Here is a 22,680-nt window from a genome sequence, read left to right as displayed (position 1 = left end):
GCCCTGAATTATTTCTTGTGCAAGATCCAAGAACCCTTTCTTGGGGTCTGGATCTTGACCTCTTTCTGGTAACAGTTTCGTCTGTCTGCAAACTAAATACAGGGCTGAAAACCATGTAAGGCCCCACCCTGGGTCAACAGAACAGAAGGGCCTCGTTGTTCCACCACGAAATCTGTAGGCCCACCTGCATGTGCCCTGTCTTTCCCTCTTTCCTTTTACTGTGGGACTATTGTCTCTCCTCCTATGTTCTGCATCTCAGGTCCTACCACCTTCTCAAGAACTATACTAGTACATACTAAAAATATGCTCTACAATCCCATTTCTCTCATCAGCTACCATCCAGTCTTTCCTTTCCTTTTATATCCAAATTTTGTAACTTAGCTATATTTCCTATCTCAATTTCATTATCTCCCACGACATATTGTTTTTGTGTCAAGATGATGTTTCTTTTTGTTCCTTATGGTTTATATTTCTCTTGAATTCTGTTTCATCACATACAAAACTTGCTAGCTTTCGTAATTGCTAGGTACATCTTTCACATCCTTTTATTTTCAACTTTTCTATGTTCTTTTTATAAAAGTACATCTCTTATAGACAGTGTATTACTGGATTTTATTTTTAAATCCAATCTGAGAGTCACTGTTTCAGAATGAGCTTAACATATTTGTGTTTATTTAATTATAATTATAATGTTTATTTTTTATGACTTTACTTCATATTTTATATTTACTATATGTTATTATTTTCTCCATTCCTGAAGCCTGCCATTGGATAGTTCTGCTTTCATTCTTTTGGGTTGAAAGTTTATGCATTTCATTTTGTCATTCTGACATTTGTGCCTACTTAAGATTTATCTTAATTTCTTAATTGTATCATTCAATCTATCTATCTATCTACCTATCTATCTATCAATCAGTCATATCTCTGTCCCCAAGCAGGATAAGTGCTTTAGCACATTATCATCTTCTTTGAGTCTCTATCAACCCCAGTTCCCAGATGTTGTCATGTAAAATGCAAGTTCTGGGTTATGCACATTCTTTTTCTTTTCTTTTTTTGTTCATTTGTGTTTTATTTTTTATTTTTCTGATTTGATCCTTTCTGTTTTAGACAATATATTTTCTAAGTTACTTGATTCCTTTGAGCCCCATATCTCTTATAGCATCTTTTTTAATTTATTTCTCTTCTTATTCATGTAGTTCTTCAAGAGTATTTTCAGGCTGGGCACGGTGACTCACGCCTGTTATCCCAGCACTTTGCGAGCCCAAGGCAGATGGATCACCTCAGGTTAGGAGTTCCAGCCTGGCCAACATGGTGAAACTCTATCCCTAATAAAAATACAAAAGTTAGCTGGGCATGGTGGCAGGCACCAGTAATCCCAGCTACTCAGGAGGCTGAGGCATGAGAATCACCTGAACCCTGGAGGTGGAGGTTGCAGTGAGTTGAGATCATGGCCCTGGGTGACAGAAAAAAAAAAAAAAAAAAAAGGAATGTTTTCGAAGAAAGTTTTTATGTAGCAATGTTTGAAGCTTTATGCCTGATATGCCTGATAACTTTTTTATTTCTCCTTGCATTTAAATGATAGGCTAAATATTAATTCTAGATTCAAAGTTCTTTCTCATTAATATTTTTAAAATATTTGTTCATTGTCCTCTCATATTCAATGTTGCTGTTGCGAAGTCAGATATCCATCTAATTCTTGTTCTTTTAGAAGTGATCTACTCTTTCTGGAAGCTTTTAGGTATTACTAAACTTAACTCTAAAGTGAGAGTATCAAATTTTATTGTAATGAGGCTAGTTATGGATATATCTTTATCCTGTTTGAAATTCTATGGACACTTATTTCCATCTTTATTTCTGACAGGTGTATCACTGTCTATTTTCTCCCTCTTGTTTGTGTTTTTCTTTATCGTTCTTCCTTTTGAGACTCCTTTAAATTGGCTATTGGTATTTCTACTTCTATCTTCTATATCTCTTTAACTTAAAAAACAGTCCATTTTGCATCTCTCTCTACTGTCTTCTAGGGTTAGTTCTTCAATCTGATCATTTGGCACCAATTGTAATCATAATGCTATTTAGCTCATCTATTGTCTTTCTAATTTTATCTATTAATTTTTTCATATTTAAAATTTTTATGTTCATCTTTATGACTTCTTGTCATAAATTTGTCTGTTTTACACATCAATTTGGACATGACTTCAGTATGTCATTGTCCAAACTGATTACCAACTGATTACCAAAATTCTTCCTTATCTTTTTGAAGATAAAAATGATGTTTCATTTAAATTACTGATCGTCCTGTTTTATTATCTTATTTGTTATGGAAGTGTTTACTCACTATACTATTTTTCCTTTTTATATTGGCTATACTCTTGCAGTGTTTAATTATTTTTGTTCATGAACTTTTCCTTCCTTCCTCTGGTGACATCAGCTAATCTTCTGAGTAATGTGTCTCAGTATATGTCATTGTTGGTATAGTCCGAGCCCTAGCCTGTGTCTCTCCTTTTGAGGTTAAGAAGGAAGGAATGAATATACTTCCAGAGAAAGAGCTTTAGGTAGTAAGAACTCATATTGGGTACTATCTTACCTAGCAACCATGTCTTTCATAAAGTGCATTATAGGAAAAAAGAGCACACTGTTAGGTGGTCAACTCCTTTGATGTAATCGGCTAGCACAGGTGACATGGAGGAGGATATGACAATGCTGGATGTCCTACAGATAACTTTTACCATCAGCTCCTCACCTGAAGCAGTCTGAAATGATGTAAGTCCCCCTCCACTCCAGCACTAAATGATTTGAACTGCTGCTGCTGTTGCTGACTCTTTCACAGAAGTGATGGAGCTGGGACCCACTCCAGGTCATATGCAATACAAAAAGGAACAGAACTCAAAAGCTTGCCTGCAATCTATTTTCCTCACCTACCAGAGTATCTCTGGGTTCCAGGTGGACATTTCTTCCATATACTTCATTCTTAATGCCATCTGGCCCTCAAGCATTTCTAGCATATTCTGTGGTTAATTTATAGGATCCTCATTATCTCTTTGTTTTGTTCCTACTGTTATATGCTTCCATAGAACTTATCCCATGTCCTTAGGCACCACTGCATCACTACTACCATAAAGTAGGCAATCCATAAATTATTGGCAAATAAATAAAAGGTAAACATTGGCAGTATCTGGTATGGCCATGGGAAATGACTGGGCAACACTTGGGGTTAGCATATTCCATTTCTTGTCAAGTCCAAATCATAATTGCTGTCTAACTCTACAGATGAGGAAGCTGAAGGCTTGTTAAGTCTTCCATGGCCATAGATGACATTGCAATTTATCATTCCTGCATTATTTTCTAATAAGGATAAAAATTCAAATAACAGCCATTCATGTGCCACGTGTGCTTTTCTTTCATCTCTATCAGTTTCTTCTTCCTGCATTTTGAAGCTCTGTTGTTGGTGAATACATATTTAGTGTTTACAAGTCTTCATGGTGGGTTAATCTTTTCATTATTATGTATATTCCTTGCTCCTACTAATTTCCTTCACTCTAAAGTCAACTTTATCTAATATTAATATAGACACTCCTGCTGCTTTTTTATTACTTTGCATGATATATTGTTTTTTATTCTTTTACTTTCAAATAACCCATGTATTCACTTTGAAGTGAATTTCACATAGGCAGGGTATAGTTGGGTCATGTTTTAAAAATCTGCATTATTTTTTATCCCATATGAATTAAAAAAAAGCACTACCCAACTTTGTTTTCATTGGCATATTAGATCATGCACATTTAAAGTAATTATTGATATTTTAGGATTTCAGTATGTCATTTTATTATTTATTTTCTGTTTATTCATTCTGATTCTTGTTCCTCTGCCTTCTAGTGAATTACTTGAAAATTTTTTGACTTACATTTTGATCTGTGGTGCTTTTGTATATACTTGTTCGTATAGTTTTTTAGAGGTTGCTCTAAGTATTACAATATACATATGTAACACATCACAGTAAACTGGTATTTTGCCACTACAAGCAAAGTGTGCAAACTTACTTTCATGTAGGTCTCTTTACCTTCCCTGCTTAAAAAATATGTCTTAAGTATTTTTTATACATATATAAGTGCCACATCAGATGTTACAATTTTTTCTTCAATTATTAAACATAATTTGAAAAATCTCATGAGGAGAAGGGTAGTTTATTGTATTTACATCTATTTTGTCTATTTCATTGTTATTTCTTTCCCAAGTCACAGTCTCCATCTGTCATTTTCTGTTTAGAGAAACTCCTTTAGTCACTCTTTAAGGGCAAGCCTGCTGGCAACACATTCTCTTTGTTTTCCTTTCTCTGAAAATGCCTTGATTTTCCCTTCATCTCTGAAGGATATTTTTGCTGGGTATAGAATTTATGGTTACTTGTTATTTTCTTTCAGCACTTGAAAAATGCTGTGCCAATTCTTTCCAGAGGAATCAGAGTACTAACTATTCTGTTCTCCTTCCATCTTGGAGTAGGGGATGAGGCTCAACTCCTTGTTGTGCCTGGCTGACTCTGCTGAAAAGGAGTATAGTGCAAATTATCTCCATCTTATGGTACCTTGTTCCATTTCATTGATACAAGGTGAGAATGAAGGCTCAGCTGCCCCTTGAACCTTCGTGAAACTACCCTGGCAAAGGAATTAGAGCACCACCTGTTTCCACTGAGTAACCATGGGCATTCTTCTGCTCCTGGCCTGCCTAGCTGCCTTATGATAAATTTGCTGCAGATTAGTACATTGACCTGAGAGTAATAGAAGAAGTGAAACAATACTTTACAGACCTAATTAGGGAAGACTGAACTAAACAGATAAACAAGCAACAAAATAACTTCCCTTGTTTCTCTCTCTTTTAGAGCTAGATTTAGGCAAAGTGACTACGTAAGTGAAAGTTGACTATAACATGTCTTCCCTATTTACTACCTTTTACTGTTTTCTCACTTGCCACAGGACACTCAGCTGTCTTCTGGATGTGCCAGACATTTCTCCAAAGATCTCAGTCAAAATTTAACTGCTCTTCTCAGTCAAAGCCTTTCTGCACTGTTGATTGTTTTTTAACCACATCATGGATTATTTTGATAAGTTTTTTTACATGTAAATTTTTCTCTTTAGGGCTTCATTCCTTCAGGTCCTTGCTAAATGAATGACTAGCAATAAATTAAAAAGTTAAAGGAAAAAATAATTTTTTTCTTTTTATTTTTTTATTTTTGAGACAGGGTCTCACTCTATCACCCAAGGTGGAGTGCAGTGGTCCAATCACAGCTCATTGCAGCCTCAACCTCATGATCTCAAGCAATCATCCCACCTGACTACAGGCATACATCACCATGCCTGGCTAATTTTTAAGAAAAAATTTTATAGAGATGGGGTCTTGCCATGTTGCCAAGGCTGATCTCAAACTCCTCGGCTCAAGTGATCTTCCTGCCTCAGTCTCCAAAAGTGCTGAAATTCCAGGCGTAAGCCACTGTGGCCAGCCCAGGAAGAACATTTTTGATTCCTACATTGTTATCCTTGCTAGGGAATCACTGAAAAGGAGTAGGGAATGGAGCTAGAAAATTTTTAAATTTTTTCTATATAATTGCATTTAAACAGAAGCCTTAAGAACCTTAAGTAGGATCATTAACATTTTGGGAACATTTTCTTTCTTTTTTTTTTGAGACGGAGTCTCGTTCTGTCACTCAGACTGGAGTGCAATGGCGCGATCTCAGCTCACTGCAACCTCTGCCTCCTGGGTTCACACAATTCTCCTGCCTCAGCCTCCTGAGTAGCTGGGATTACAGGCACACACCACCATGCCCGGCTAATTTTTTTTTGTATTTTTAGTACAGACAGGGTTTCACTATGTTGGCCAGACTGGTCTTGAACTCCTGACCTTGTGATCTGCCTGCCTCGGCCTCCCAAAGTGCTGGGATTACAGATGCGAGCCACCGCACCCGGCCGTCCATTTTGGGAACATTTAAGGCACACAGTTGAGACAGAAGCAGAGGCACTTGGGATAAAAGATCTTCAGAAATACTTAAATAACGTTTTTTACTAACAGGTGGACTGGCCCACCTCTCCTTAATTTTTACAGAAAATCAAGAGCTCTCTTCTGGGTGTTTAATTAAACAGCATGCATGATTACTACACTTCTGTATCTTATTGATTTGATCTTGTTTCTCAACTGTTAGAGCTCTTGAATAAAAGCAATTGCTTTCCGAGAGTGTCATTACATCTTCCAGTCTGCATTTTTGGATGAATTATTTTAGGTTTTGTGGCTGTTATAGTTTATTGTTGCTGTTTGGTTTTTAAAATTTATGATTTGGGTTCCACAGGACAAAAGTTTAAGATTTTCAGAGGGAAAAAGTCCCTGATATATTAGGGTTATGTAACTTTTTTCTCCCATTAGAATGGATGCCTGATTTTTCTTTTCTTGTATTTCTATGTAAGCAGCATATTGTGGAGTTAAATGCTCATTAGAAGTTGGTATTGCTCTTTAAAAAACCGCAGACTTCTTGAAATGGGTAGATGTAACTTGTAGCTTACTTAGAAATTAGCCTTAGAAATTTGTTGGTGAGCACCAGGATACTGACTATAAAAGTCAGAAGAGCTCCTCTTAGCTTTTGTTAGGACAAGAAAATTCAGAGAAAATAATCTAAAACCAAGACATATAGGGGTAAATTTTTGTAATGCTAAGAATAAATTATGGCATGTGAATATGTTTGGATATTAATAACAAGTTGGAAATGTTTCTACTACAATGTTAAGTGAGAAAAAAGAATGCGATATTGTACATATAATATATCTTAGCCACGTAAAAACATGCTTTGGAGGGAGCTACTTAAAAATGTTAGTTAACAGAATCTATCTTTGAGTGGTGGGATTGTGCATGATATTTTTCTTCTTTCTGAAACATAGATGTCAGCCTAAACCCCCTCAGGTTTTATTGACTAGACTTTACCACCACCCTGAGCTCCAGACTTACATGTCCAACCCTCTCTTTAGCACCCTTAACTGGTATCTAATAAGCAACTCAAACTTAACATATCTGAAGCAAAACTACTGATTTTTCTTTTCATTTCTCTTCTCTCATTTTCCTGTATCTTCACTCAATTACTAAGGTTAAAATATTGAGGAGTTAGGTACACTTACTTTCATCGTATTGTTTTTTATATTACAAATATTATGTATATTGTTAATTATTTATATGTCTAATATTTCATAATTTTAAAGAGAAGTCTAAGGACTTATGAAAAATACACTAGCCAACCTAAAGGAGCTCCTAATAGCCAGGGTTGGAATAATTTGAGCAATTAAATACATAATAATAGAGTGAATCAGCAAGATGGCCAAGGAGAATATCATTATTTTCCTGCAGAAGCATAGATTTTGGCAACTGCTTATGGATGAGACTAGCTCTGTGGGAGTCTGTGAATATAGTGGAAAGCTTTCAGCACATCATTGGACAAATAATTTGAGAATAAATGCTTTGGAGAGTGTAAAAGCAAAAGTATCACTTATGCAGATTATCCCTCCCCCAAGGCAGTCCAGCTCAGTGCCAAGAGAAATCCCCTAGGATCAAGATTTTTCTCACAAGGGGAGAGGGTACCATAGTGAGTGTCCAGCTTCCCCAGCTGTGCAGAATGCTGCCAAAGAAGCCCACATTTTTCCTGACCTTACCCAGGTTACTAAGGTAATCAGCACAACTGAGAAGCTGGAAGAGGCTGGGAACAAGTAAGAAAGGTCTTGGACCCTATTAACTGCTCTGTGGCTTCATTAGGAAGCCTGCTTACAAGCAGCTTGGGACAACTTGCCTGTGGGCCCTCCCCTAACTGGTCCGCAGAAATTCCAAAAGTTTTGCATATTTCGTTACCCTCAGGCCTGCTTCCTGAGCATGTTCCCTTAGACAGTGTAAGTGTCTTGTGAAGACAGCTGAATCAACTCTGTCGGATTGAGAGAAGGCATGTAAACTTGAGCATTTCAGGGCACTGCCCTAGAAAAAACAAACAGTAGCATCTCAGCACCTAGCCTGGCTTTGTGGGATCAACTGAATGAATGCATACAATCCTGAGACTTTCCCTTCATGAAGGAATAGAATGTGCATAGTGGACACATTCATAGAAGTCTGAGAGAGCCTGAGAATCCCTAGATAGGCTGATTGATGAAGGTGTTTTTCTCCTAAAGCCAGTAAATAAAGACTGAAGGAAGTGACTATTTCTTCAAATGTGAAGACAGCAACACAAGACTTCCAGCAACCTAAAAAATCAAGGAAACATGGTACCACCAAAGGATCACAATTAATATTCCAGTAAATAACCTCAAAGAAATAGAGAGCTATGAATTGCCTGATAAAGAATTCAAAATAATTGTTTTAAGGAAACTCAGCAAACTAAAAAAGAACAGAGATAACGCAATCAGAAAACCAATACATGAACAAAATGAGAAGCTCAATAAAGAAACAGAAATCATAAAAAAGAACACAACAGAAATTCTAGAGCTGAAGAATACAATGAGTGAAATGTTTTTAATGCAACAGAAAGTGTCAACAACATACTTGATCAAGAAGAAAAAAAAATCTGTGAACTCAAAGACAGGTTATTCGAAGTTATACAGGGGAGAAAAATAAACAATCAAAAAGTGAATAAACCCTGTGGAATTTATGGGACATCAATATGAGAGCTAGCATTTGTACTATGGGAATTTGAGAGAGGGAGAAAAAAGAGAAATGAGAAGGAAGCTTATTTAAAGAAATAGCGGTTGAAAACTTCCCAAACTTGGGGAGAGACAGGGACTTCCAGGTAAATGAAGCTTGAAGTTTCCAAACAGGTTTAATCCAAAGAAGGTTTCATTGAGACATTACAATAACTTTCAAAAACTGGACAAAGAAAAATTTGAAAACAGCACATACATGGGAACCTCCATAAGGCCACCAGTGGATTTCCCAGTAGAAACTTTCCAGGGCAGAAAAGAGTCAGATGATATATTCAAAGTGCTGCAAGAAAAATAAACACCAACAAAGAATACTTTACCCAGCAAATCTATCCTTCATAAATACCTTACAAGAAATTGTAAAGAAAATTCTTCAGAGTGAAACAAAAGGATTCTAACTAGTAGCATGAAAACATTTGAAAGCATAAAACTCATTGTTCAGGTAAGTATATAGTCAAATTTAGAATACTCTAATACTGTAATAGTGGTTTGTAAATATAACTCCAGTATAAAAGTTAAAACTATTAAAAATAACTATAACTAAAATAACTTTTAATGAATATACAATATACAAAGAGGTAAATTGTGACATCAAAAACATAAAATGGGAGGAATAAAAGTGTAGAGTTTTTGTATGCAGTCAAAATTGTTATCAGTTTAAAATGGTCTGTTATAACTATAAGATGTTTTAAGCAAGCCTCAGAGAAAGCACAAAGCAAAAACCTATAGTAGATACACAAAAGATAAATAGAATCAAAATATATCACTATAGAAATGAATAAACCACAAAGGAAGACTGCAAGAGAGGTAGAAAGAAACAAAGAATCTATAAAACAACTAAAAAACAGTTAACATATGGTAGTGATAAATCCTTACCTATCAACAATTAGTTTAAATGTAAACAAATTCTCCCATCAAGTGACATAAAGTGGTTAAATGATCAAAATAAAAATATATGTAGAGAGATATATCAGCCCTCAGCCTCCTGAAGACCTGGGACTAAGGATTGTGCCACCACACCCAGCTAATTTAAAAAAATCTTTTTTTTTTTTGGTAGAGACAGTCTCCCTATGTTCCCAAGGCTGGTCTCAAACTCCTGGCCTCAAGCAATCCTCCCACCACAGCCTTCCAAAGTGTTGGGGTTATAGGCATGAGCCACCATGCCTGGCCTATAATTTTTTAGATATGATACCAGAAGCACAGGCATCAAAAGCAAAAATAAACAAGTGTGACTACATCAAACTTAAAAGCTTCTGCATAGCAAAGGAAACAATCAACAAAATGAGAAGGCAACCTATAGAATGAGAGAAAATATTTGCAAACCACATGTCCATTAAGGGACCCATACAACTCAATAGCAAAAAAAAACAAATAACTTGATTTTAAAATGGCCAAAGGACTTGAATAGACATTTTTTGAAAAAGTATATGCAAATACCTAACAAGTATGTAAAAAAGTGCTAAATATCATTAATTATCAGAGAAAGGCAAATCAACACCACAGTAAGTTGTCATTTCACATCTGTTAAAATGGCTATTGTTAAAAAGTAAAGAAATAACAAGTGTTATATTTTGTGTGTGGAGAAAAGAAAACCCTTATACACGATTAGTGGGAATGCAAATTGGTACAACCACTGTGGAAAACTGCATGGAGGTGTCTAACAAAAATTTAAAATAGGGTTACTATATGACCCAGCAATCCCACTTCTAGGGGTATGTGTACAAAGAAAATACAATCACTATCCCACAAAGACAATACAATCACTATCCCAGAGAGATATGTACAACCACATGTTCATTGCAGCGTTATTCACCACAGCCAGATATGGGAACAACGTAAGTATCTCTTGAAGGATGAATGGATAAAGAAAATACAATAGAATATTATTTAGGCTTAAAAAATAGTAAAATCCTGCCGTATGTGACAACATGGATGACCCTAGAGGACATTATGCTAAATGAAAAATCCAGGCACAAAAGGACGAATACTACATGCTAACACATGTAGGAGGAATCCAAAAATAGTCTAATTCATAGAAACCAATAATAGATTGATAATTGCCAGGGGATGGGAATTGGGGGAAACGGGAGGATTGGTCAGAGGGTACAAACTCTCTGTTATAATATGAATAAGTCCTGGAGAGTTAATGTAGGAGATGGTGACAATAGTTAATAATAATGCATTGTATACTTGAAATTTGCTAAGAAAGTAGATCTTAAGTATTCTCACCACACACACACACACACACACACACACACACACACACCACATGGTAACTATGTGAGGTGATGGATATGTTAAGTAGCTTGGTTGTGGTAATCATTTCACAATGTATACATGTATCAAAACATAATGTTGTACACCTAGAATACACACTATTTTTTTGTCAGTTATACCTCAATAAATTTGGTGAAAATAATGACAGTATTGGATTTTAACCCCTATAATAAAATAAATATCCATGAATCTATACTGATTTAAATGAATAATCAAATGAATACATAAATGGAGGGAAAGGAAGAGCTCTTCCTTACAGAACAATTTCAATTAATAAATACAGAAGAAAGTAAGAAAACAGAAAATCAGAGTAGACATAGAAAATCCCCACAAATTAGTAAACACCACAGTAATAATTTTTGCAGACATAATCCACTGACAGAATCTAAAATTGCTGGGTGAAAATTTGAGGAGAAACAGTATTTGCATAGTCTCAAACTGTCACCCCTAAGATGTATTTTAACTACAAAGGGGAGAATAGTAACTTTATAGTAGAGAAAGCCAGAAGACACCACTTTCACCATGTGTTCAACTTCGACCTCGTGGATATCATATCAATATCAATATCATATCAATATGATGAACCTATGATGTGTGCTGAGAAGGACACAGCAGCATTTGTGCCAGAAACGCACAACCTCATTTCAATTATGGGAAAATATAAACCCCAAATCAAGTAACATCTACAAAAAAACGGATCAATACTCTTCAAGTGCCATGCACAAGGAAAAACAGGAACTCTCACAGATGGGAGAAGATTAAGGGAAAATAACAGTAAAATCAATGTGGAATCCTGGAACAGAAAAAAAGGACATTAGTGGAAAACACTGATGAAATTTGAGTTAGACCTGTAGTGTAGTTAGTAGCATTATACTAGTGTTAATTTCCTAGTTTTGATTATTGTAGTATGTTAGATGTTAATGTTCTGAAAAGCTAGGTGAAATAGGAACTAGGAATATGGGAACTCTAGTATTTTTGCGATTATTTTTAATATTATAAGTCTAAAATAATTTAAAATAAAATGTTTTAAAAAGCAATATATAAAATAATACACTCAAAATATATTCTAACTACAAGTGTAATTAGAAAATTCAGATCATCCATCCATATATATATATATATATATAATATATATATACTGACACACACACACATACAGACACACAGACATACACACACAATTTGTATACTAAAATGTCTACAATTCTGGAACTATGAGTAATTTATTTTTCTTTTTAAATTTTTCTGCATTATTTAAATTTTCTACAGTGAACATATGTTGCTCTTAAAATTGTAATTTAAATCACAAATTATTTCTTTAAAAAATAAGCAAACAAACCTAGGTGTCATTTTTATTCTTTCTTTCTCTCATATCTCATATCTAATCCATATGCAAATCTTGTCAATTTCTCATTCAGAATAAATCCACTCCCACCACCTTCTCTGCCTTCACCCTAATCCATGCCAGCCTCATCATTTTATCATCTCATCTGGTTCTCCTGCTTCCACCCATGTCACCTAAGCCCCTTTTCCACACAATACCAGTAATCTTCTGAAACAGGAAATCAAATCCTGTTGCTTCTCTCCTCAAATGCCTCCATTACTCTCAGAATAAAACCCAATGGCCGAATTCTTCCCAGGAGGCCCTCACGACCTGGCTCCTGCCTCTCTCTGGCCTCATCTCCCATCACTCTCCCCTCCCCACGTCAGTCAGGCACAACATCTGGCAGACTTTCCTCTACACACATTAGGTAGTTTCTGCCACAGGGCCTTTGCACTTGCCGTCCATGCCTAAAATACTTCCCCAAACAGGCATTCACTCTCACCCCTATCAATCTCTACTCTCTTATCCTACCTTATTTTTCCTCATAGCAGCTGTGAAAATAGAACATTAGATCAAGAGTTATTGTCTGTCTCTGCTTATGATCTGACTCACAGAAATTAAGATCCATTGTTTACATTCCTTCCTTCCTGCTACTCAGAACGATGCCTAGTGCATAGTAGATGATCAGTAAGTATTGAACAGATAAACTGCCCTCCTGCTCAGTGCACAGCCTGCAGGAGAGCAAAGCCATCCCCACCAGTTTCTGCCGGTTTTCCAGGAAGGGGTTGGGGCAGGACTGGGGCGGGGGTGCTCTCATCTGGCACCTGGTTTACAGAGTGGCAATTCTTCCATGTCCTAGGGCTCTTTACCCATTTCCTCAAAAGCTACAATTAAAAAAATCACTTATAGAAAATATTGGTGGGTTTAGCTGACTTTAGTGAAGATTTCCTGGAGAAAGTGGAGGGGAAAGTGAGACAACTTGGGACAAACAAAAGTGGTGGTCATTCTCAAAGTGCTGTGTTCTCCTCGCCACCATGAAGTTTCTTGTGTCCTTGCAGCTTTCCATCTCGCTGGCTTTCCTCCCTTACTCCCTACTTGTCTCTCTTCTGCCACTCTCTTCCTTCCCTTAGAAGTAAAACATCCCTCCCCTTGCCTCACAAAGAGTAGCTTTCCCTCCTTTCAAAGCCATGGTGCCTGCCAACATCCAGGTCCTGGGGTGAGGGTAGAGAGCACCTTCTGTTACAAACATCTCTCGGAGCACCTTTCCAAAGACTGTTCTCTCCCTGAGAATCCTAGTGCCAGTTGTTAATATTTTCTCTACTTCATTACCTCTACTTTTCTGTATTTTTCTATTACAGTGAGAAATTCAGGTTAAAGAAATTATTCTGTCAGATATCTAGGCACAAAAGAAAGTAAGGTGGGCCTCAGATCTTCCTTCTATAAAAATTAATACTTGCAGAAAATGAGAATGTCTGTTTCTCTTTTTCTGCATCAAATTGAATCTTTTTCATTTTCTGAGTCTTTGTTAATTTAGTACAGGAAAAAAAAAAGGCATCTTTCTTTAAACTGTTTTTATTCTGTCACTTACCTATATTCGTTTTAAACATCTTTATACAATTAGTTCAATCTTCTCCCTCAAAAAGTGGACAATAGAAAAACTTGAATATATCCCTGTTACTTGCCTCTTTCATCTCTACCACAGTCATTTCATAAATACCCTGTTTTAATTCTAAGACACAAGTTTTTACATTTGACATCTTACTGCTGATAGTGTGCAGTTTTTACTGCTCATGTTGAGTTTGTGGTTTTTAAATGTATTTTAAAAGATTATAGCATAATTTGACATTGAAATAAAAAGATTTTGTATACAGAGAAATGAATAGAAACAAAACAGTGGGGCATAAATTTGATATCAATAAAGCAAATATTCACTGCTGGAGAAATAACCATAATTCCATCTGTTTTCAAAGCAACCAGCAAGCACTTTATGGAGCTTAAGAAAGGAAGACCCCACAAGTGGACGAAGCTGAGTTATGTTCTGCTTCCCCCACACAGATACATACAAGAAGACTGCCTATCACATGCCAACCAGTGCAACTGAAGGAGGTATTGCCAAGTCCCCTGGAATACATGGGGAAAAAAGTCAAAGTCAAAAGATGACAAATGCACAATGTTAAGGCATAGTTTAATTTTTAATTGGCAGCATTTTTTTCTTTCTTAATAGAGGGCCTTACAATTGACAGAATCTTGGATTTGAGGAAACACTTAATAGTTTTGTATATATATGTGTGTGTGTGTGTGTGTGTGTGTGTGTTTTGAGATGAAGTCTTGCTCTGTTGCCCAGGCTGGAGTGCAGTGGCACAATCTCTGCTCACTGTAGCCTCTGCTCTGCCTCCCAGGTTCCAGCAATTCTCCTGCCTCAGCCTCCCAGGTAGCTGGGATTACAGGTGCACGCCACCATGCCTGAACACCATGCCAAAACTGGGGCTCAGAGACTTCAAGTGATTTGCCCAAGTAACATAGCCCATAAGTGACAGAGTGTGAGTCTTGTGGTTTTACCTTGAAAAAGTGTGAAAACTCTATTCTCTGCAAGCTTTGTGATATGCCAGATTCAGTTCATGGGCTCTCTGAACCTTAAAAGAAAAAGGGTGCCTGTACATTTCTCCAGACTGAGCCTACATTCTCTGTCCCTGTGTGGAAAGAAGCTGATTTAGTAAGGCGCTTTGGTTTGTAATATAGAGGAATCCCAACTCAAAACTGGTTCCAGCAAGAAGAAGATGTATTGTCACACAGGAAATCTAGAAGCAGGATAGACTTCAGGGTTGATTGATTCAATGCCTCAATGACGTGGACAAAGACCCAGGTTATTTTCGTGTCCCCATTCTGTTATTCTCAGTACTGGCTTCATCTGCAAATTGCCAGTGAATTAACTACAGCCATATTAAGCATAATATCCAGACATGACAGCACACAGAGAAAAAGAGAGAAAGTTCCTCCCTCTGGCTCTCTGTCAGGAAGAAGGAAATTCTTCCTGGAAGTCCCTCAGCATGACTTCCCTTTTGTCTTGTTAGTCACAATTAGGACACAGCTCATTCTTGACCAAAAAATAGGTAAGAAAGATGGAATTACCCTTACACCAAGAAAGGTGATACCTGGAGTTAGAGGTAGAGTCATCTTTCCCTGAGTCATAACCAACCTCTTTAGGCCATGAAAAGGAAATAGTCACAGATGCTATTTATCAAAGAAAGATTTACTTAGGAGGCATGCTATTAGAAATGTACTTACTTTTTAAAAATGGTACCTGTGTAATTATTTACTCTAGTGTTTTGTTCTAACCAATAATTAGAAAATCAGGTTCATCTTATAATATACCTGGAATTACACACACACACACACACACACACAAAATTATAAAAACATATCATAGCTCCCTCTGTTTTCATCTTCTGCAATATTACTGCAATGAGTGTACATCCCTTGAAACTCCAGGCACTTAATCCTTTATAATCACAATGGAAATAGCAGAAAAGAACAAAAGTTCGGTTTGTAAAACAAGGGATAAAACCAAGAAGACCTTGGTTGGTTGATAGCTGAATGACAAGATTGTATGTGGCAGTTGCACTATCTGAAGTGAAATCATGAGCAGGTTACAGAAAAGTCCTTGTATTCTTTCGGAAGCCATTTAACAAGTAGCAAGTAAGAGCGAAGTTGAACTATGACAAGATAAAAGACTTCTCTGTAAGGAAAAAAAGGAACTATGCAATCATTATCCCAAGGAACAAAATAGGAAAGGACAAGCTTAAAGTGTGACTTTGTTCTGGAAAGCATTTGTAAGTAAATGCATTCATAATTAAATAAAAACCATATGTGCTATTACCTATGGAATATTGTGCTCTGAGTCTAATACTGAAAAAATAGCAATTTTGCTAATATAAAGAACACGTATGTGACTAACTACTGTCTTCAGTTCACACTAAGTGCTAGAAATTGGGCAAGTGGAAAACAGCATATTCATATTTTAGATTATTAAGGAGAGTACTTACAAAACTTCATGAACATGAACTTCACAAAGTAGTCTTCTCTGTTTAATAAAAAAAGCCTTAAAGAACCACCTAATACAAAAAAAAGCCAAAGAATATAGTAGACAATTCACAAAAGACAAAATACAAAGGCTAATAAACATTTGCAAAGATATTCAACCTCAGTAGCACAGAAATGCACAACAGAAGAAAACACTTCCAATATTTACCCACTATATTGGCAAAAGTTATTGACAAGATCCACTGTTGTTAAAGAAAAGTAAGAAGACACTTTTGCATGATTGATGAAAGTGTAAATTGGTATAGTTTTGTGAGACAGGTTGTTAGTGTATCTGAAACCTTTTATGTACCACTTCAGATCTCCTTGACAACACTTGTGTCTTATTCCAGTCATGACTGCAGTGATTTAATGTGGACTCAGGTGGGCTTCACACAAAAGCAAGTGGACTTATGTCCTGCCCCACCCCCAGGCTTCTTGGATGACTCACAATGAAGGACTCCAAAGGAACGTGCTCAAGGGCTGACACATGTGCAAACCAGAGTGCTGGAGAATGAACAACTCATGGGCAAACCTTTGACAAGTGGGAGACAGACCTGATGGCTAAAGGCTTCTCCCTTTCCCACTCTCCCCTCCTCACCACAATGGATGGTCCTGAAATACATTTCATATGGCTTCTCTGACAGTCTTGAGACATATTTCCTTTGGCTTCAGAGAAGTTCCTGTGGGATTAAGCAACCAGCCAACTAAAAGCAGCAGCCATCCTTGCCTGAGCCTGGACGTGGGAGCCTGGCTGGGAGCTTACCCATGGCCCCTCCTTGCGTTGTCAATTTATTAACCAATAACCAGCAAAATAACCAATTAAAGACTATGAAAACTTTATTTAAAAAAATAGCAATAAAATAAATAAAAGCAGCAGCCAGCTCAATAAGGCATTTTAGTATTGGCTCTCCCTCCTTCCCGCCTTCACTCTTATCTCTCATTCCCGCTCCCTGGGATCGTGCTCCTCAGAAAGTACTAACGCATAGGCCCTCATCACAAGCCTTTTGTGGAAACAGGGCTAAGGCAGGTAATAGCTGACACGCTTTAAAGTGTGTGTGCCCGGCCTGGCCATCTCACTCTCTGAAATCTATCCTTGCAGACAAGCTTGCTAAAGTGTGTCAGAAACACATGTACAAGGTTGTTCACCTGAAGTATTTTATGTAATAGGTAGAGAGGATCACACTACTATAGTATTAAATGAAAAGAAGGCCGGGCACTGTGGCTCACGCCTAGAATCCCAGGACTTTGGGAGCCCAAGGCAGGTGGGTCACCTGAGGTCAGGAGTTCGAGACCAGCCTGGCCAACAAGGTGAAACCTCGTCTCTACTAATAATACAAAAATTAGCCAGGCTTGGTGGTGCACGTCTGTAGTTCCAGGTTCTAGGGAGGCCGAGGAAGGAAAATCGCTTGAACCTGGGAGGCAGAGGCTGCAGTGAGCCGAGGTCTTGCCATTGCACTCCAATCTGGGTGACAAGAGTGAAACTCCATCGAAAGAAAGAAAGAAAAAGAAAGAAAGAGAGAGAAAGAGAGAGAGAGAAAGAAAGAAAAAGAAAAAGAAGAAAGAAAGAAAGAAAGAGAAAGAAAGAAAGAAAGAAAGAGAAAGAAAGAAAGGAAGGAAGGAGACAGAGAGAGAGACAGAAAGAAAGGAAAGAAAAAGAAAGAAAAAGAAAAGAAAGAAAGAAAGAAAGAAAGAAAGAAAGAAAGAAAGAAAGAGAGAAAGAAAGAAAGAAGAGGAGCAAGTTACTGTAGTGGTAGGGGAGATGTTGTAGAAATATATATAAACCTCCTTACACCACGCAGACCACGTCCGCCCAGCAAGCACAGAACCTCGCCCATGCCGCTGCGCCATGCGTCCACACCCGCCGCCAGCTCACCATGGATGATGCTATCACCACGCTCATCATCGTCGACAACTGCTCCAGCATGCGCAACTCCATTGTGGGGCGCCCCAGGCACTGGGGAGTGATGGTGGGCATGGGTCAGAAGGACTCCTATGTGGGCAAGGAGGCCCAGAGCAAGAGAGGCATCCTGACTCTGAAGTACCCCATGGAGCATGGCAACGTCACCAACTGGGACAACTGGAGAAGATCTGGCACCACACCTACAATGAGGTGCGTGTGACTGCCGAGGAGCACCCCGTGCTGCTGACCGAGGCCCCCCTGAACCCCAAGCCCAACCATGAGAAGATGACCCAGCTCATCATGTTTGAGACCTTCAACACCCCAGCCATGTATGTGGCCATCCAGGCCTTGCTGTCCCTGTATGCCTCTGGCGGTACCACTGGCATCGTGATGGAGCCCGGTGACAGGGTCACCCACACTCTCTCCATCTAGGAGAGGTACGCCCTCCCCACGCCATCCTGCGTCTGGACCTGGCTGGCGGGGACCTGACCGACTACCTCAAGAAGACCCTCACTCAGCACGGCTACAGCTTCACCACCACACCGAGCGGGAAATCATGTGTGACATCAAGGAGAAGCCGTGCTACATCGCCCTGGACTTCCAGCAGGAGATGGCCTTGGTGGCCTCCAGCTCCTCCCTGGAGAAGGGCTATGAGCTGCCAGACAGCCAGGTCATCACCATCGGCAATGAGCGGTTCCGCTGCCCCCAGGCACTCTTCCAGCCTTCCTTTCTGGGCATGGAATCCTGTGGCATCCATGGCACTACCTTCAGCTCCATCATGAAGTATGAAGTGGACATCCACAAAGACCTGTAGGCCAACACAGTGCTGTCTGGCAGCACCACCATGAACCCTGGCATCACAGACAGGATGCAGAAGGAGATCACCACCCTGGCGCCCAGCACGATGACATCAAGATCATTGCTCCTCCCCAGTGCAAGCACTCCGTGTGAATTGGCTGCTCCATCCTGGCCTCCATGTCCAGCTTCCAGCAGATGTGGATCAGCAAGCAGGAGCAGGACGAGTCCAGCCCCTCCATCGTCCACTGCAAATGCTTCTAGGCTGACTGTGACTTAGTTGCAAAACCTAACTTGTGCAGAAAACAAGATGAGATTGGCATGGCTTTCTTTGTTTTTGTTTGTTTGTTTGTTTGTTTTGGCTTGACTCAGGATTTAAAAACTGGAACAGTGAAGGTGACAGCGGTTGGTTGGAGCGAGCATCCCCCAAAGTTCTACAATGTGGCCGAGGACTTTGATTGTACATTGTTCTTTTTTTAATGGTCATTCCAAATATCGTGAGATGCATTGTTACAGGAAGTCCCTTGCCTCCTAAAAGCCACCCCACTTCTCTCTAAGGAGAATGACCCAGTCGTCTCCCAGGTCCACACACGGGAGGTCATAGCATTGCTTTCGGGTAAATTATGTAATGCAAAAATCTTTTAATCTTTGCCTTAATACTTTTTTAGTTTTTTTATTTTGAATGATCAGCCTTTGTGGCCCCCCTTTTTTGTCCCCCAATTTGAGATGTATGAAGGCTTTTGGTCTCCCTCGGAGTGGGTGGAGGCAGCCAGGACTTACCTGTATGCTAACTTGAGACCAGTTGAATAAAAGTCCATACCAAAAAAAAAGAAAAAAAAAACCTCCTTGCATATGGTAATAGGCATGAAAAAAAAAAGTCTGTGAGAAGAAACTCCAAATTATTAACAATAGTTATCTTGTAGGAGATACAATAGTCAGGTTGGGGGCATGCAGTTTCTATATTTTTATAATGATACTAATAAATCCAAGCCAATAAAGGTTTTTTAAAAAGAAAATCAAATCCAATATTTTTAGTATTATACAAATATTTCAAAAATCTATGACTCAGGTATAGAATCAGAAGTTTGTTTTCTTCCCCAATTTTAGTTTTTTCAATGCTTGTATCTCTTCCCTAACAAATCTCTACTCACTTTTGGCCTGGAAATGACTTACCTCCTATCTTCCTTCTCTCATTCCCAAATCCATCAAAATTTTGCTTCTTTTTTCCATTCCTTCAGGGTGCTAAGTTAAAAGGGTAATAATCTAGTCACAAAGTCAGAATTTCCTAACTAGGAGAGATCTTTACTATCATCTCGTCAGTTTAAAGATGAAGACACTAAGACTAAAGGAGAGAAGTGATTTGCCTGGAGGTGCACAGCCACAGAGCAGGGACTAGAGCTCAGAACTCCCCATTCCTAGTTTGCCTCTCTTTCCATTAAATGGTAATCAGGTAAAATAATTAGGTTATAGGATAGGCCGATACTGGATGAGTACTTGATTTTATTCCTCCAGGTAACAGAATTCATTAATCCACTTCAAAAGCACACATCATCAAAAGGAATTGAAGGATAAAATTTCATGAATGTCAGCGAGGAAATATTTGGAGGTGAGGTCTTCTGCTACGCACGAGTCACACCTCACGTGAGCTCAGCTGGTCCACCTTCAGCTCTACAAAGAAGGTGGTTACCAATGTGCAGTAGCCATCACAGAAGGACCAAATGATGGCAGATGCTTTGATATGACTGCAGAATTTCACTTCTTCTATTAGGCTTGAAATAGCTGTTATAATCACCAGAATAGGCCAAGGTTCATTGCCCCTTAATGCCCAAATGTGTACAATTTGGGAGGATTGCCATCAGGTTCTCTCTGATCAGTTTTCTTTGATTTTGCTAGCCTATGATGCAATTTATCTTATTTTTTTCCCTTTTGAGTAATGTCTTTCTAAACATCCATGTTATAATCAGTGCTGGAACTCACCAATTGTGCATGACAGAAAGGAACTTAAAGAAAATGATGCATTCTCTGATCTAGCCTAGGGCACACAAATCAAAGCTTCCTCTGTAGACAAGACTAGTAAAATTGAAAGTAGCTACACTTTATATGGAAATTAGCTGCTCCTAGAATGCAATATAGTTATGCATATATCAAAGCAGAGACAACGAACATATGAAATATATTTCCGCACTTGTAATGCTCCCTTCCTTCTTGTTTCATGTATAGAACAATTCTCAGTGTATTATATTACATCAAAAATTAAAAAGTTTATTTTCTTAGCATTAACTTATGCATAGTTGGTATATTTGACAGAATTTAGAAATCTTCCTTCTTTAAATAATATTTCATGAAGACTTCAAAAATAATCAGGACCTGAAGCACTAGTTTGAAAGCTCTGTGTTCTAAATGCCTTTTGCTGATGTAATCAAGAAAGAAATGAAAAAAGAGTATATTTTTCCTCCAGAGCAGACATATGCAAATGAAGATCTTACTTTATTTTTCTCTTGATTGCTTTTTCTTTTAAAACTACAAAAGAAAAAATCTAAAATAAGGTAATGTGTATTTAATGAAAAATTTAAAGGAAGGAAATTATTTTGTGCAAAAGAGCTGTCCTGATTATAGATTAATCTCCCCCTAGGCTCTGGCACTCAACAGCTGCCATAGGTCAACTCTTTATGTGGCAAAAGAGGAAAGAGAGATACCAGTCTTTGAGATTTGGTTACTGCCGTGCAGATCGTTACAGATCACAAAATTTGCTGGTGATCAAAATTCTTGATTTAAATGGGATGAGAACCTGACTTTTCTTTTCTTTTTTTTTTTGAGACGGAGTCTCGCTCTGTTGCCCAGACTGGAGAGCAGTGGCGCGATCTTGGCTCGCTGCAAGCTCCGCCTCCTGGGTTCATGCCATTCTCCCGCCTCAGCCTTCCCAGTAGCTGGGACTACAGGCGCCTGCCACCGCGCCCGGCTAATTATTTTTTATTTTTTAGTAAAGACGGGGTTTCACCATGTTAGTCAGGATGGTCTCGATTTCCTGACCTTATGATCTGCCAGCCTCGGCCTCCCAAAGTGCTGGGATTAACAGGCGTGAGCCACCGCACCCGGCTGAGAACCTGTTAATTCTTTTTATATTCCACTGTTGTTTCTGCTTGCAAAAAACAAAGTACTCTGGCTAGTTTAAATAAATAAAGGGAATTTATTAAAACATATCATGTGTCTTACAGAAAAATCTTGGAGAGTCAGAGTAAAACTCGGAGGCCGTGTAGCTGTGGCCAGACACTGAGGTGCAGCTCCCACCACCATGCCAGGCCTCCGGCACCTCTGCTGGGTCTAGTTAAATGTAATATGTCACACCACTCAACCCAGCTGCTTAGCACTGACAACCGTTCTGATTAGCTGCTACCCCATCACACTGATTGTTTAATATTTTTAATATCACTCATGTTTATAGATACAATGTTCAAAGATAGAATTAATCCATTATATTAAAAGTTATGTATGTATATATGTTTGCATGTGCCTGGAAAATATGGTGTCTCTGGGGATTGAGATTAGGGTGAGGCAGAGGTGAAAGAGAGGACTTAATTTTGACTTTATATGTTTCTGCATTG

General features: G+C 38.3%; 1 pseudogene; it reads left to right on the top strand.

Moving 5' to 3' along the window:
- The first annotated feature begins 18,317 nt into the window (after positions 1–18,317).
- On the top strand, positions 18,318–19,342 carry LOC100582325 (annotated as a pseudogene).
- The last annotated feature ends 3,338 nt before the right edge of the window (positions 19,343–22,680 follow it).

This window comes from Nomascus leucogenys, chromosome 3 (genome assembly GCF_006542625.1).
Source record: "Nomascus leucogenys isolate Asia chromosome 3, Asia_NLE_v1, whole genome shotgun sequence".
Lineage (NCBI taxonomy): Eukaryota > Metazoa > Chordata > Mammalia > Primates > Hylobatidae > Nomascus > Nomascus leucogenys.
Note: the sequence above shows the minus strand (reverse complement) of the source record. Positions and strands in the feature narration are given on the sequence as shown.